The following is an 11,294-nucleotide window of genomic DNA, read 5'->3' as shown; positions in this document are numbered from 1 at the left end:
CTGAGGAGTGTAGAGAGGGACTTTTCCTCTCACACTCTCCGGTGGCAAACGAGAGCGAACTTCGGGAGGAAGATGCGTTGTCATTAACCCTTTCTGACACTGAAGTTTTTGCTCTGCTGGGTTCTACCCAGAAAAGAGCAGGAGATATTTGAGAGTGGCGAAGAAGCTGAGGCTGAGCCGCTCATTTCTCCAGCTCTGCGTATGGGGAGCTGTTAGAGGTTATGGATCGCGCCGCGGCAAAAAAAAAAAAAAAAAAAAAAAAAAAAATACATAAATAAACTTGCCATGGAAGCATGCCAGAAAGGTAACGTCGCGAGGTAGCCTCGATGAGCGTTATTTATCTGACCATAGCCCGCCAGCCCAGGTGAGCCTCCCATTCTTGCCTGACTTACATGCAGAATTTGAAAAGGAATGGAAGAGGCTGTTTTTTCTTTCGCATCCGTCAGTTTCAGCATACGAGTTATGCTGATATCGATGGCATGCACGAGAACGGCTATGAGAGGATGCCCCTTGTAGAAGAGATGCTGGCTAGCTATCTCTCAGTGAGGGAACATCCTCTCTAAAATCGCCCTCATTGCCATCTAAGCCCTTCCAGGATACATCCCGCTTAAATGGTAAATCATACGCAGCAGCAGAGCCCGAACAACAAAGGGCCACCTCCCCGCTTGGCGCATCCGGGGAGGTGGTAGTACGGAGTCCTTCTGTATGTACTGCCTCAGGTGATGCTCCCCTCGCTTGAGGGTAGGAGCTCGCCTCTCCTGTGCGATTCAGCACCTCTGCGATGCTTAGGAACCTTTCTGTACACACGCTAAGCCTGTGTACTGTCTCAAAACCACATGGTGGTCAGTGTGCACGTGAACACTTTGCGCACTGTCTCAAATCCACGTAAGTGGTAAGTGTGCACGCAAGGCTCTGCGCACTTTCTAAAATTCTGTACGGTAAGGGTTACGCGCTCTGCTTCGTTCCCTTTCTTAAGATGATTAGCCCCGAGGTTCCTTGGGCTTCATTCAACCAGTGTGTATTTGTTATACACCCCAAGCATCGCTTCCCTCAACATGAGGGGTTGTGTGGACTCCCGCATATTGTGGTTTTTCAGATAGTAGGCTTCACCAGGTCTCTCTGAAAGCGAGCTCCCACATACTGTGGTTGTCAGGTAGTAGGCCTCACCAGGCCTCCCTGGAGATTTAGCTCCCACATGCTGTTCGTTTCCAGTAAAAAACGAGCTCCCACGGTTTGTGGTTGTCAGGTAGTAGGCCTCACCAGGCCTCCCTGGAGTCGAGTTCCATATTACCTTCCACTGAGGTGGTTATCTGGTAACAGGTAGTAGGCCTCTCTAGGCCTCTCTGTAGGTGAACTCCCACATATTGTGGTTATCAGATCGTACGCTTCACAGGTCTCTCTGAAGGTGAGCTCCCACATACAGTGGTTGTCAGGTAACTTTTCTGTACACACGCTAGGCCTGTGTACTTTCTCAAAACCACATGGTGGTCAGTGTGCACGTTAACGCTTTGCGCACTGTTTGAAATCCACATAAGTGGTAAATGTGCATGCAAGGCTCTGCGCACTTTCTGGAATCCTGTACGGTAAGGGTTACGCGCTGCGCTTCGTTCCCTTTCTTAAGATGATTACCCCGGGGTTCCTTGGGCTTCATCCAACCAGTGTGTATTTGTTATACACCTCAAGCACTGCCCCTCAACATGGGGGGCTGTGTGGGCAATTCTCACAGTAGTTTAGCAGCGCTCCCCTTTTCAAAAAGGGTCGCCTATGAGCATGCTGCTCGGAGCTCGGAATCCTCCTCTCATGGGAGACTGAATTCTTGTTTTTTTCATCAGAGCGCTCCAGTACTACATACTGTTTTGAGACGCACTGTGAGAGCAGACATCCTGCTGAGGCAGGGGCTGAGGCTCAGGGAATGGCGCCTTCGCACCAAGGTGTTGAAGCAGAGTTAGAGAGGTTGGCCAGACCTGGGTGGATCGGTTTTGCGGCTCAAGAGAGTGTCGCACTATCCCCTCTGGCTTCCTCTGACTCATCCAGCTCCATTTGGGCTGGACGCCATGGTACAGGCATGGCCGAGGCTTCATCTGTACGTTCCGTCCTCCAATTGCTCTGCTCCCGGGCCATTCCATCTACGAGCTGCTCTATCAGAGTGCCACGAGAGCCCCTCCTTTGTGACAGGCAAGACTTGGTAATAAACAGTGCTAGGTTCTTAGCCGTATCCCTTTAAAGGAATCTTTCGTGATTCCAAGCCTTCAGCTCTACCCCAGACCGAGGCCCTTCAGGTAAGTTGGGTATGTAGCTTAGGCCTTTGGCCATAAGGGATAATGTCATGGACAGCCGTCGAACCGTCCCAGGGGCGACTCCCTGTGATATGGTAGAGTTGGTACTTAGTGTTTGCCATGATTCTGGCCTGCACTCCCCTCAGCATGGCGGCGTGGGTATACTGTTCCCCATAGTGTCCCTTCAGAGGACGCAGTTCGAAGTTCCCTTGACAGGGAACGTCTCAGGTTACGAATGTAACCATGGTTCCCTGAGATGGAATGAGACACTGCGTCCCTTAGCTCCCTGCCATGCTTCGGACGCAAGCTTCACGAAGAAGATAAGTGACGAGTCCTAGGGGCGCATATTTATAGTCGGGCAGGTAGCGACGTCAGAGGCTGTCGCCGTCCAACACGTTGGCGTTTTTCAAAGTATGCTTCAGACACGGGTCACGACGAGGTGTTCCCAATAGTGTCCCTTCAGAGGTCGCAGTGTCTCGTTCCCTCTCAGGGAACCATGGTTACATTCGTAACCTGAGACGTTTACTATTGTCATTTTCCATTATTGACACACAATTGTTTTTATTTAATACAGTAAAGTTGCTTTGACACTCTATATTGTTAAAAGTGCTATGTAAATAAAGCTGACTTGACTTGACATAGGTGAATTGAATTAAACTCTGCAGGACACTGGTCATCAGGGATGGATTTGAGGGACTTTAAACTACAGAGTTCATTCAGCCCTGACATTAAAACATTACACCACCTCTACACTGTTTTGAAGAACCTGACCCACTTCCTAGATTTATTACTCCAGACTGTGTGGCAAATACTCCTACCAAACCTCACACATTCTCCCTAACAGCAGCTGCTGTGAGCACACTCTGGTCCATGTGGAGATCTATTTATATAGTTATCTATCTGCAGATCTGTCAAGAGTGTTGATACGGGTATCAGGTCTGCTGATGAAACCAGGCAATATAACAAAAGATTGGGAGCTGTTCTGAGCTACTGTTATAGCACTAGAGCATAGCAAATAGTGTCCATCCAAGAGACACATCACGGTGACATATTGGGCTCTGTGTTCTCAAATACTGAGTATAAGTCAAACATCAATCTCCATTTATCAGCTTCCACCCTTCTCTTTCCTGTTCTACTCATCTTCCCTTTTCTTACTTGTTCCCATTCCCTTTCCCATGTGTTTCCCCTTTGTTTCACATTCATGCTCCTCCATTCTCTAACCCTTTCCCTCTATTTCTGGTTACCCTTATATTGCACAATTTTGTTCATCTTCCCAATTACGATTCTTTCCATTCCAATCTTTTCATTCCGTTCTGGTCTTTCTTTCTTATCAGTTACGCACTGTGAATTAAGACTGGAATGAGTCTCAGAACATGCTAAATAGTGATCTCACTTTCATTTTTTTCACTTCCTCTCTGTGCTCTTGTGCAGAACTGAGAACACATGAGTGATGGAGGTGCGAACAACGGATCAGCAGATATTACAAACAGAGCAAGTGCTAATTAAACCAACGGCAGTTTGTCTGGAACCTCTGAGTAATTCTGCTATTACTCACAAAACAACTGCTACTCAAGCTATAACTTCAATGACGTCTGCAAGTCAGATGAAGAAGCATTTCTGATCTACAGTTTGTGTGTTGTTCCATGTGTAAGAGGATATGGAGATGTTTCAGTGTCCCATCTAACAGATTTGCTGATCCAAAAATGTCTGTCCAAAGGATGCGACTCATTCAGTGTCTTTCATAAAAATATAAGTAGTCTTTTATTAAATTCTGTATCTGTCAGGAATCTGGAATATCAGGGTTCGTCTTTCAGTATTCATCTGCTCCGCTTCTTCCTAAAGAGCAGGATCCTTCATCTGTCTGCAGTCTCTCCAAGCTGCGCTATTCATCACATGTTTAACAAGCCATGTCCTCATTGGTGCTGTCAACACCCGCCGCCAACACACACTCACACCAGCTCACCACGTCTATAGGGAACACTGATAATAAAGGTGTGCCTGTACATGTGTTTCCTTGGTTATTTAAAAGCCATTTCAGACATGTTGTTGAGTGTGCAGATTGTGTATAATGTGGTGTTTGTGCTAGAAACAACACTGCACCAGTTTAGCAGTAAAAGCCACTGGAAATCCACCAAAAATACACATCACATGACCTTGGATAAGCCAATCAACTGACAGAGTCTGTGTTATAATATAAAAAATAAGGTTTTGTGGGTCGTGTATGTCTGCTGAAGAAATCTATATTCCAGTGTAGCTTTTTCAGTCTTTCTCACAAATCGCTATGACATTATTTTGCATCAAGGTTTGTAGCTGTGGCATAAAACCAGAAAACAATACGCTCCTTCCAAAACGTCAGTTTCAATAGGAAATTTAATATCATAGTATATGGGGTCACATGATATAAATGTAATATTAATGAAGTATATGTATGTTAAATTGAAATTATTAACATGTGGTTGGTGGATGAGCACAATCATGGAAAGGTGAATAAAATAACCCTGTGTGTACGAGTAATTAATGTGCATCAAAGACATTCCTGCATAACGACTCTTCACAAACGAGAGACGGGATAATGTCTGTATTATGGCTGAACAATGACTTTTTCCCTCATTTGAAAGAGAAGTCCATAATGAACTGCTGCGTTAGGGAGGAAGTCTCGCCTCTGATTATTCACTGTGGAAACGGTTGTGTTTTCTCAGCATCGCACTGCTGCTTTCTCAGTGAATATTTGAGCTGAGAAAACACATTTTCATTGTTTCCAAGGAGACAGGGACGAGAGAGAGAGAGAGATGAAGAACTATCTGTCTGCTGTCAGAGAAAGCACAGCATCTCTAGAGCATCGGAAACAGAGAGAAACTACTTTGAAGTTTCTGCAGTTTCGGTCTTTTATTTGGTTACCTGCATGAACCAGTGTCAGAGAACCACGAACATGCAAAGGTCTTCATTAGTATTAAATTATTTGTTTTCAAATCTCAGAGGTACTTCAGGTAAAAATATGTTGTAGTGAAAGAGGATCAGATGACAACAGTGAAGTTGATGAATCTGTGAATTTGAATGTGTTTAAAAGACAAACAATGTTGCTTCTTAATCCTGAAATTATTATTTTTTTAATTTTATTTTTTGGTTTGTGACTGATCTCTGTGTGAATCTCCACAAAACTGGAAGACTTTCTGTGCAAGCGGTAGAAGAAAGGAAAGGAAAGTTTAGTATATGAATAGCATAGCTGCTATGTATTTCAGGTGCACATACTAATGTAAAACAAAACACAACACACTCAATACATATTTATATCATTATTAGCACCATTTAAGTCTCTTAAACAACCAAAAATGTGCTAAAAATGTAGCAGGATGAATTTGTCATAAAGACTCGGCTTGTCACAGGATGTAAAATCTACTTCGAGATCAGATGAGACCGACTGATTCTGTGTTTAGTGAGACGACCGGTTTGAGAAGGAAATGAGGTCTCCAAACTGAGATTTCAGATGAAGTCTTCATTGTGGGTTTCGACAACCTCAAGTGACCTCATAAATCACTGAAGGTGCAGTGACCCCAGCCCATGCAGATTCCCCATCTCCTTCTCCTCCTCCTTAATGTGACAGACATATGAAAGCCAGCCCATGAAGCACGCGCCTGGTTGTCCCCGGGGACCAATTTAAGAGGCGCACGCGTTTGCTGCTGGCCTCCTCCTCTATTTTAAATGAAATCCAGAGCTTAATGCCAACAGTTGCCAAGGTGACAGTGATGCCACCATCTGTCATGCAGCCCAGCAGCATTTCTCCTTAATGAAGGAGTGCATTTTAAACACACAATACAGATGAAACACAGAATAAGCCTACTGTGCAGTGTAGCTCTCTCTCTCTCTCTCTGTATATATATATATATATATATATATATATATATATATATATATATATATATATATATATATATATATATATATATATATATATATATATATATTAAAGGAGGATGTGTTTCTGTATTTTGCATCTCCAGAGGTATTTAATGAGGTAGAACTGATCTACTCATGAAATAATTCCTCAGGAAATACAGAAACTTCGGACATGATCTGAACAGTATCAGATGCTGTTTAAGAGCTTTATTAATTATTCAGCTGTAAAGGAAATAGCAGGAGGACCCAGTCATTAGATAAAGCAGACACCTGATGGTGTGAAGAGCACTGTCGCCCTCTGTCTGCCGGGAGACTGAGGCAGAGGCTCCTGTTCTGTTGAGGAAAAAAAAAAAATAATAATTATAATAATAATTATAATAATAATAATAAATAAATAAATACATATAATCAATTATAAAAAACGACAAATAGATGGAAAAATAAAAACAGTGTTAAAATATAAAAACGTGAGGTTAGGGTAACTAGAGGGGCAGTGAGGGAAGACTGCATCATACCCCGGAGAAAAACAGTTTGGTCAGGATGTCTTCTCCGTAAGAGCACTTCAGCAATGGAACACAGAGCCGGCAACCGTTAGAGAGTCCTCGTCATTCTTTTCATTCAAAAATAATGCAAAAAAATGGCTTGTAGAGAGCCAAACTTGTGGGCAATAATGGTTTTATGTGTGTATTTAAATATGATATAATTTTTATATGAATTGTATTTATTAACCACAATGTGTTGTATGCAATTTTATTTTTATTTTTGTGTGTGATTTTGTACTTGTGATTATTTTTAAAGGTTGCCTTACTTAAATCTGGCTGGGGGACTGCCGATGAAAATTAGCACTTTTGAGCTAACTTTTACATTGTTTTAATGTTTATTAAAGTACACTGTCCCCTTTCAAATAAAGAAATAACAATAAAAACGTGAGAAATATTTAAATAATTATAAAACGTCTGGTAAAAAAATCCACATTCTTGTATCCTCAAATGTAGTTAAATTCACATCAAATGTAAATAATAATGATAGCGCTGAATTAATTTCCAATCTGATGTTTACAGCTTTAGCTGAATGATTATATCAGTCCATACACAGACTATTACATGAAAGTCTCCAGCTTCCCGTTTGAGTGTTCTGAGTTCAGTTTCTGCCTCCTCTTTTAATGCTTGAGTTTAATAAACCTTTGACTCGATCAGTCAGCGCATTAAAGGTGACAGGCTCATCTGATGTCGGCACCCATAGACTCAGTCATACTCCAAGCAGGACGGGGTTGGACTGGACGCGGGAGTGCAGCTGCTCACTGGTGTTCCTGTCCCTCACTGACGCGCTCGTCCCAGCACAGCCTCCCGAGACTCTCTCCTTTGACTGAACATAAACAAATCAACGTGCGCGCGGAAATATCTTCTGATTCAGTCCGCGAGCGTGCGCTTCGTTCCTCATTCGCTATTGGCCGAGAGCGCGCGCGACGTCACGTTTTCTTTCGCGGGACCTGGACTTCCGTGGCAGTATTTCAAAATAAAAGATTTATTAATTTGCGTTTAAACTCAACGATTTAAACCACTCTCTTTCAGTTACATTGTCTTTTACGCAAAACGAGTTATAACAAAACAATACTCAAAATAGCTTACTGAACAATTGTTGAAACGCATCAATAGATTGTCATTTTACAAATTAAAGTGCCTCGCAAGTTTTTTAGCTTATTTTTTATTTATTTATTTATTGGGATAAGTGTTTTATTATTATTGTTGTTGTTGTCATTTTTCCCCAGTCAGTTAAGTTTTTCCCCCTTCTCCTTCTGTTTTGTTTTCTTTCTTCTGTACCACGGGTCAGGTTTGATCTTGTTGTGCAGCTCCATAGCTCCCAGTCGCGCGGATAAAGTCGCGTCGCTCAGGGAGGCGGTGCGACTGCGCGATCAATCTATCGCAGGAGCGCACTTTGAGCTGAGACCCGCAATGACAGTCGGGTGTTTGAGCTTCAGCGTCACGGTGAACAACAGTCTGAGCACCCTGTGCTGCTGACAAAAGCATGAATTCACTGGAAACGACCGTCTGCTGTTGAAGAACCGACTCCAGGCAGAGCGCTCCGGAGGGTACGTGTAGTCCTAGATACAAATGTGTTTCAGAGATAGATAGATCTTAATGAAATACCATAGACATGCTATAAGATAAATATTCTTAATACAATAAAAAGTAAAAAAAAAAAAAAAAAAAAAAAGTTTACAAATGTTTTCTTAGGTTGGCAAAATACTTATTATTATTATTATTTTTTTTTTTTTTTATTTATCTATCTATTTATTTATTTATTTATTTGCAGAAATATTTATAGTTCTGGGTAAATGCATGTGATATTTTAGATCCATCTGTACAATGCAGTCTGTTTTTGTGGTTTCTCTGTGTCAGGAATAGCGCATGAAAGCACCAGCAGCTTTGAAATATTACTACAGCAATAAAATGTCAAGCACGGCCCACTTGAAAACAGAAAATACGTTTTTTCTCCTCAGACTGCCGAAGGTTTTTCTCTCATATGAGCTGCCTCAGTAAAATGGGTTATTGTGCGTTTTAAACTAACACTTAAAGTGTGTAATAGCCTGTGAACATAATTAAAGCCAGGGTGATGCATGAAAAATGAAGAGATTGTGCAGGCAACTAGACCAAGTCTTTGCTTAACTGGGAAAGAAAATATACCTTGATCTAAACTTAGATGCAAACGGCTGAAATTCTGGTTGTCTTTGGATACTGTGAGATGTGTAGATCCTGTGTGTACTTGATTTACCCTTCACAGTCCTTTGAGGACAGAATACAATCCTGTGCTTGTTGAACATGACACAGCATTGAGGCTCAAATAACTGCAACAGAATCAGATGTGGGAGCTAAAGTATAATCAGTCATAATTTCTGCATTAGTAAAGGTCAACGTTTATGGTTTATGAATGGATAATGCACACAACATATGGAGAACACCTACTGCCTATCTCTCCTCTGTTGCTACTGTTTGCTAGGAAAATATCGTCCCAGCTAAAGGTTCGAGTGTGTCACACTGTACACTGACCTTTGATTTCGACCATATGTGCCCAATATGTGTGTTGATAATATGTGTGGTGTTGAATGCAGTGTAAATGTCCTCTCCATCTGTGAACCGAGCACCATCATCAGTCCAGGTGGTGATCATGCTGTCTGTGTCAGGAAATGAGCAGCACTCACAGATTTGAGTGAATGTGTGTTCGGATTTCAATCTTTTTCAATTATTATTATTATTTTTAAAAGACATTTTACTAACCATGCATTAATATAAAAAATATAAAAACCATTATTCAAATATTTGATTTAAAATAAATATTTTTTTTTATAAAATGTCAGAAAAAGTATTAGATTTTCTTTTCTAAGATTAAGCCAAACTGCAAACAAGAATTCCATTCTTTTAATTATGATTTTTATTTGTATTTATTTTTTATGATAAAATGGTTCTATCACCAACATTTTTATGTTTAAATAATTAAATAAATAATTTGAATTTTAAGTCAGTTTTTAAGTCCTCACAGAAAATATGTAATCAGGTCAATGCAGTGCAGTTTGGGACTAATTTAACAGATCTATATTAAATAATGTAGCATATTAATACATTAGAGGTACATGTAAGTTGTAGGGCTAGAGTGTTTAGGTTTTGTTTGGGGGTTGTGATTGACAACTCTTAAGTCCCTGGCATAATCAGGTCTCTAGGTGTTTCTTGGCTCCCTCCTTCGATGTAACTGTACTGAAATGAGCTCATCCGTTTTATTGTCTGCCAGATCTGATTGCTTAGAAATATAATAAAGATGCAGGCAACACTAATAAGGTCATTCTCACATTCTTTCGTATCAACTTTCTCACTCAACACCCAGCGAACACTGAATCTGTCTGGGAAATATCAGACAGGACTGATGTTATTAGTGGACCGCTGCTCACCTTGCCTTTGTCCATATGGGACAGCGTGTCCTCTTTTTAATTGTTTAGAAAGCCAGTAACACCTATTTCATTTCTCTCTTAAACGTTTCCAGCACAGGAGCTCTTTCAGAAAGAGAAAGCACGAGGAGGTTTGGCTTTATCTGATAGACGTTTGGCAGGTGAAGTGAACTCTGGCGTTCTGAACATATACAGATTGACTTTCAGTTCGCCTTCCTCTGCCAGCCATTCAGAGCCCACCGCAAACAAAGTGAGGATTGTTGGACCCGAGTCCTCATTCCCAGGTCGCTCAGAGGGACACAGGAGAGCAGGATTTAGGAAGAGGTCCCGTTCTGCATCACTGGAGAAGATGTTTACACTTCTCAACAGCTCCTTGCATGAATTATGGGTCATCTCATATTATTACCCCTGCATTTAATGTGTTATAACTCTGGAACAAAACTTCAAGCAGCAATGATATGACCTAACCAGCTTTTCCAGGAGACGTTATACATTCAGAAGAAGCAGATTAACTCGCCTGAACAGCAGGATTCCCCAGAATTACAATATAGTGCACAGCCTTCACCAGTGTGCGCCTAGATCACTGGAATTCAACTGGAATAGCATTACAGAGAAATAAAACTGCCTTAGACAGACAAGGAAAAGCTCCTTTAACAAGCCGAGCTGTTTTAATAAAGAGACAAATGTTGAACTGGACATCCTGATGGTAACCGTATTAAACAATGCTGTGTATGAATCTCCTTTGTTGACTAAGGATGGAGTAAAACCAACAGTTGACTTTGTGATAGTTTTTTGTGTCAAATTTGAGGTTTTCAGTCATTATTGCTGCAGTACTTGTGTGCCATTTGGACACGATCTTCCTTAGTGTTCGCCGGTCCAATTTTCACCCACTATTCTTTCTTTGCAGATGATGTCCTGCCAAGTCCGGTGATCATTTTTAGTAAAACGCCTTCCTAAATGCTTGGATTTTTTATGTGACAAAGTGATATCTAATGCATTGCTACTAATTCAGATGTGTCTTTGGGAATGGCACGTTCATTTGTGTGAAGAGCCTTTGGGTCAGAAAAGAATCGCACTAGGGCAGGACTGGAGAGAAGCCACACTGAGTGTGTGTCTGTTTTGCCTTAAAAAAATAAAATAAACGAGTGAATATGATATCACAGGTCAGATAAGACAGAGCCCGGAGC

At 41.4% G+C, this 11,294-nt stretch overlaps 1 protein-coding gene across 1 annotated transcript in view; it reads left to right on the top strand.

Annotated features, from left to right (window-relative positions):
* Nucleotides 1-8,076: 8,076 nt before the first annotated feature.
* Nucleotides 8,077-11,294, top strand: part of LOC128014374 (growth arrest-specific protein 2-like) — a 35,050-nt gene continuing 31,832 nt past the window's right edge. Inside the window, exon 1 of the mRNA XM_052597954.1 lies at nt 8,077-8,259. The gene's annotated coding sequence lies outside the window, so the exon portion shown is untranslated. The remainder of the gene's footprint in view (nt 8,260-11,294) is intronic.

This window comes from Carassius gibelio, chromosome B25, assembly GCF_023724105.1.
Source record: "Carassius gibelio isolate Cgi1373 ecotype wild population from Czech Republic chromosome B25, carGib1.2-hapl.c, whole genome shotgun sequence".
Taxonomy (NCBI): domain Eukaryota; kingdom Metazoa; phylum Chordata; class Actinopteri; order Cypriniformes; family Cyprinidae; genus Carassius; species Carassius gibelio.
The sequence above is the reverse complement of the archived record's forward strand: the minus strand, read 5'-3'. Positions and strand labels throughout refer to the sequence as shown.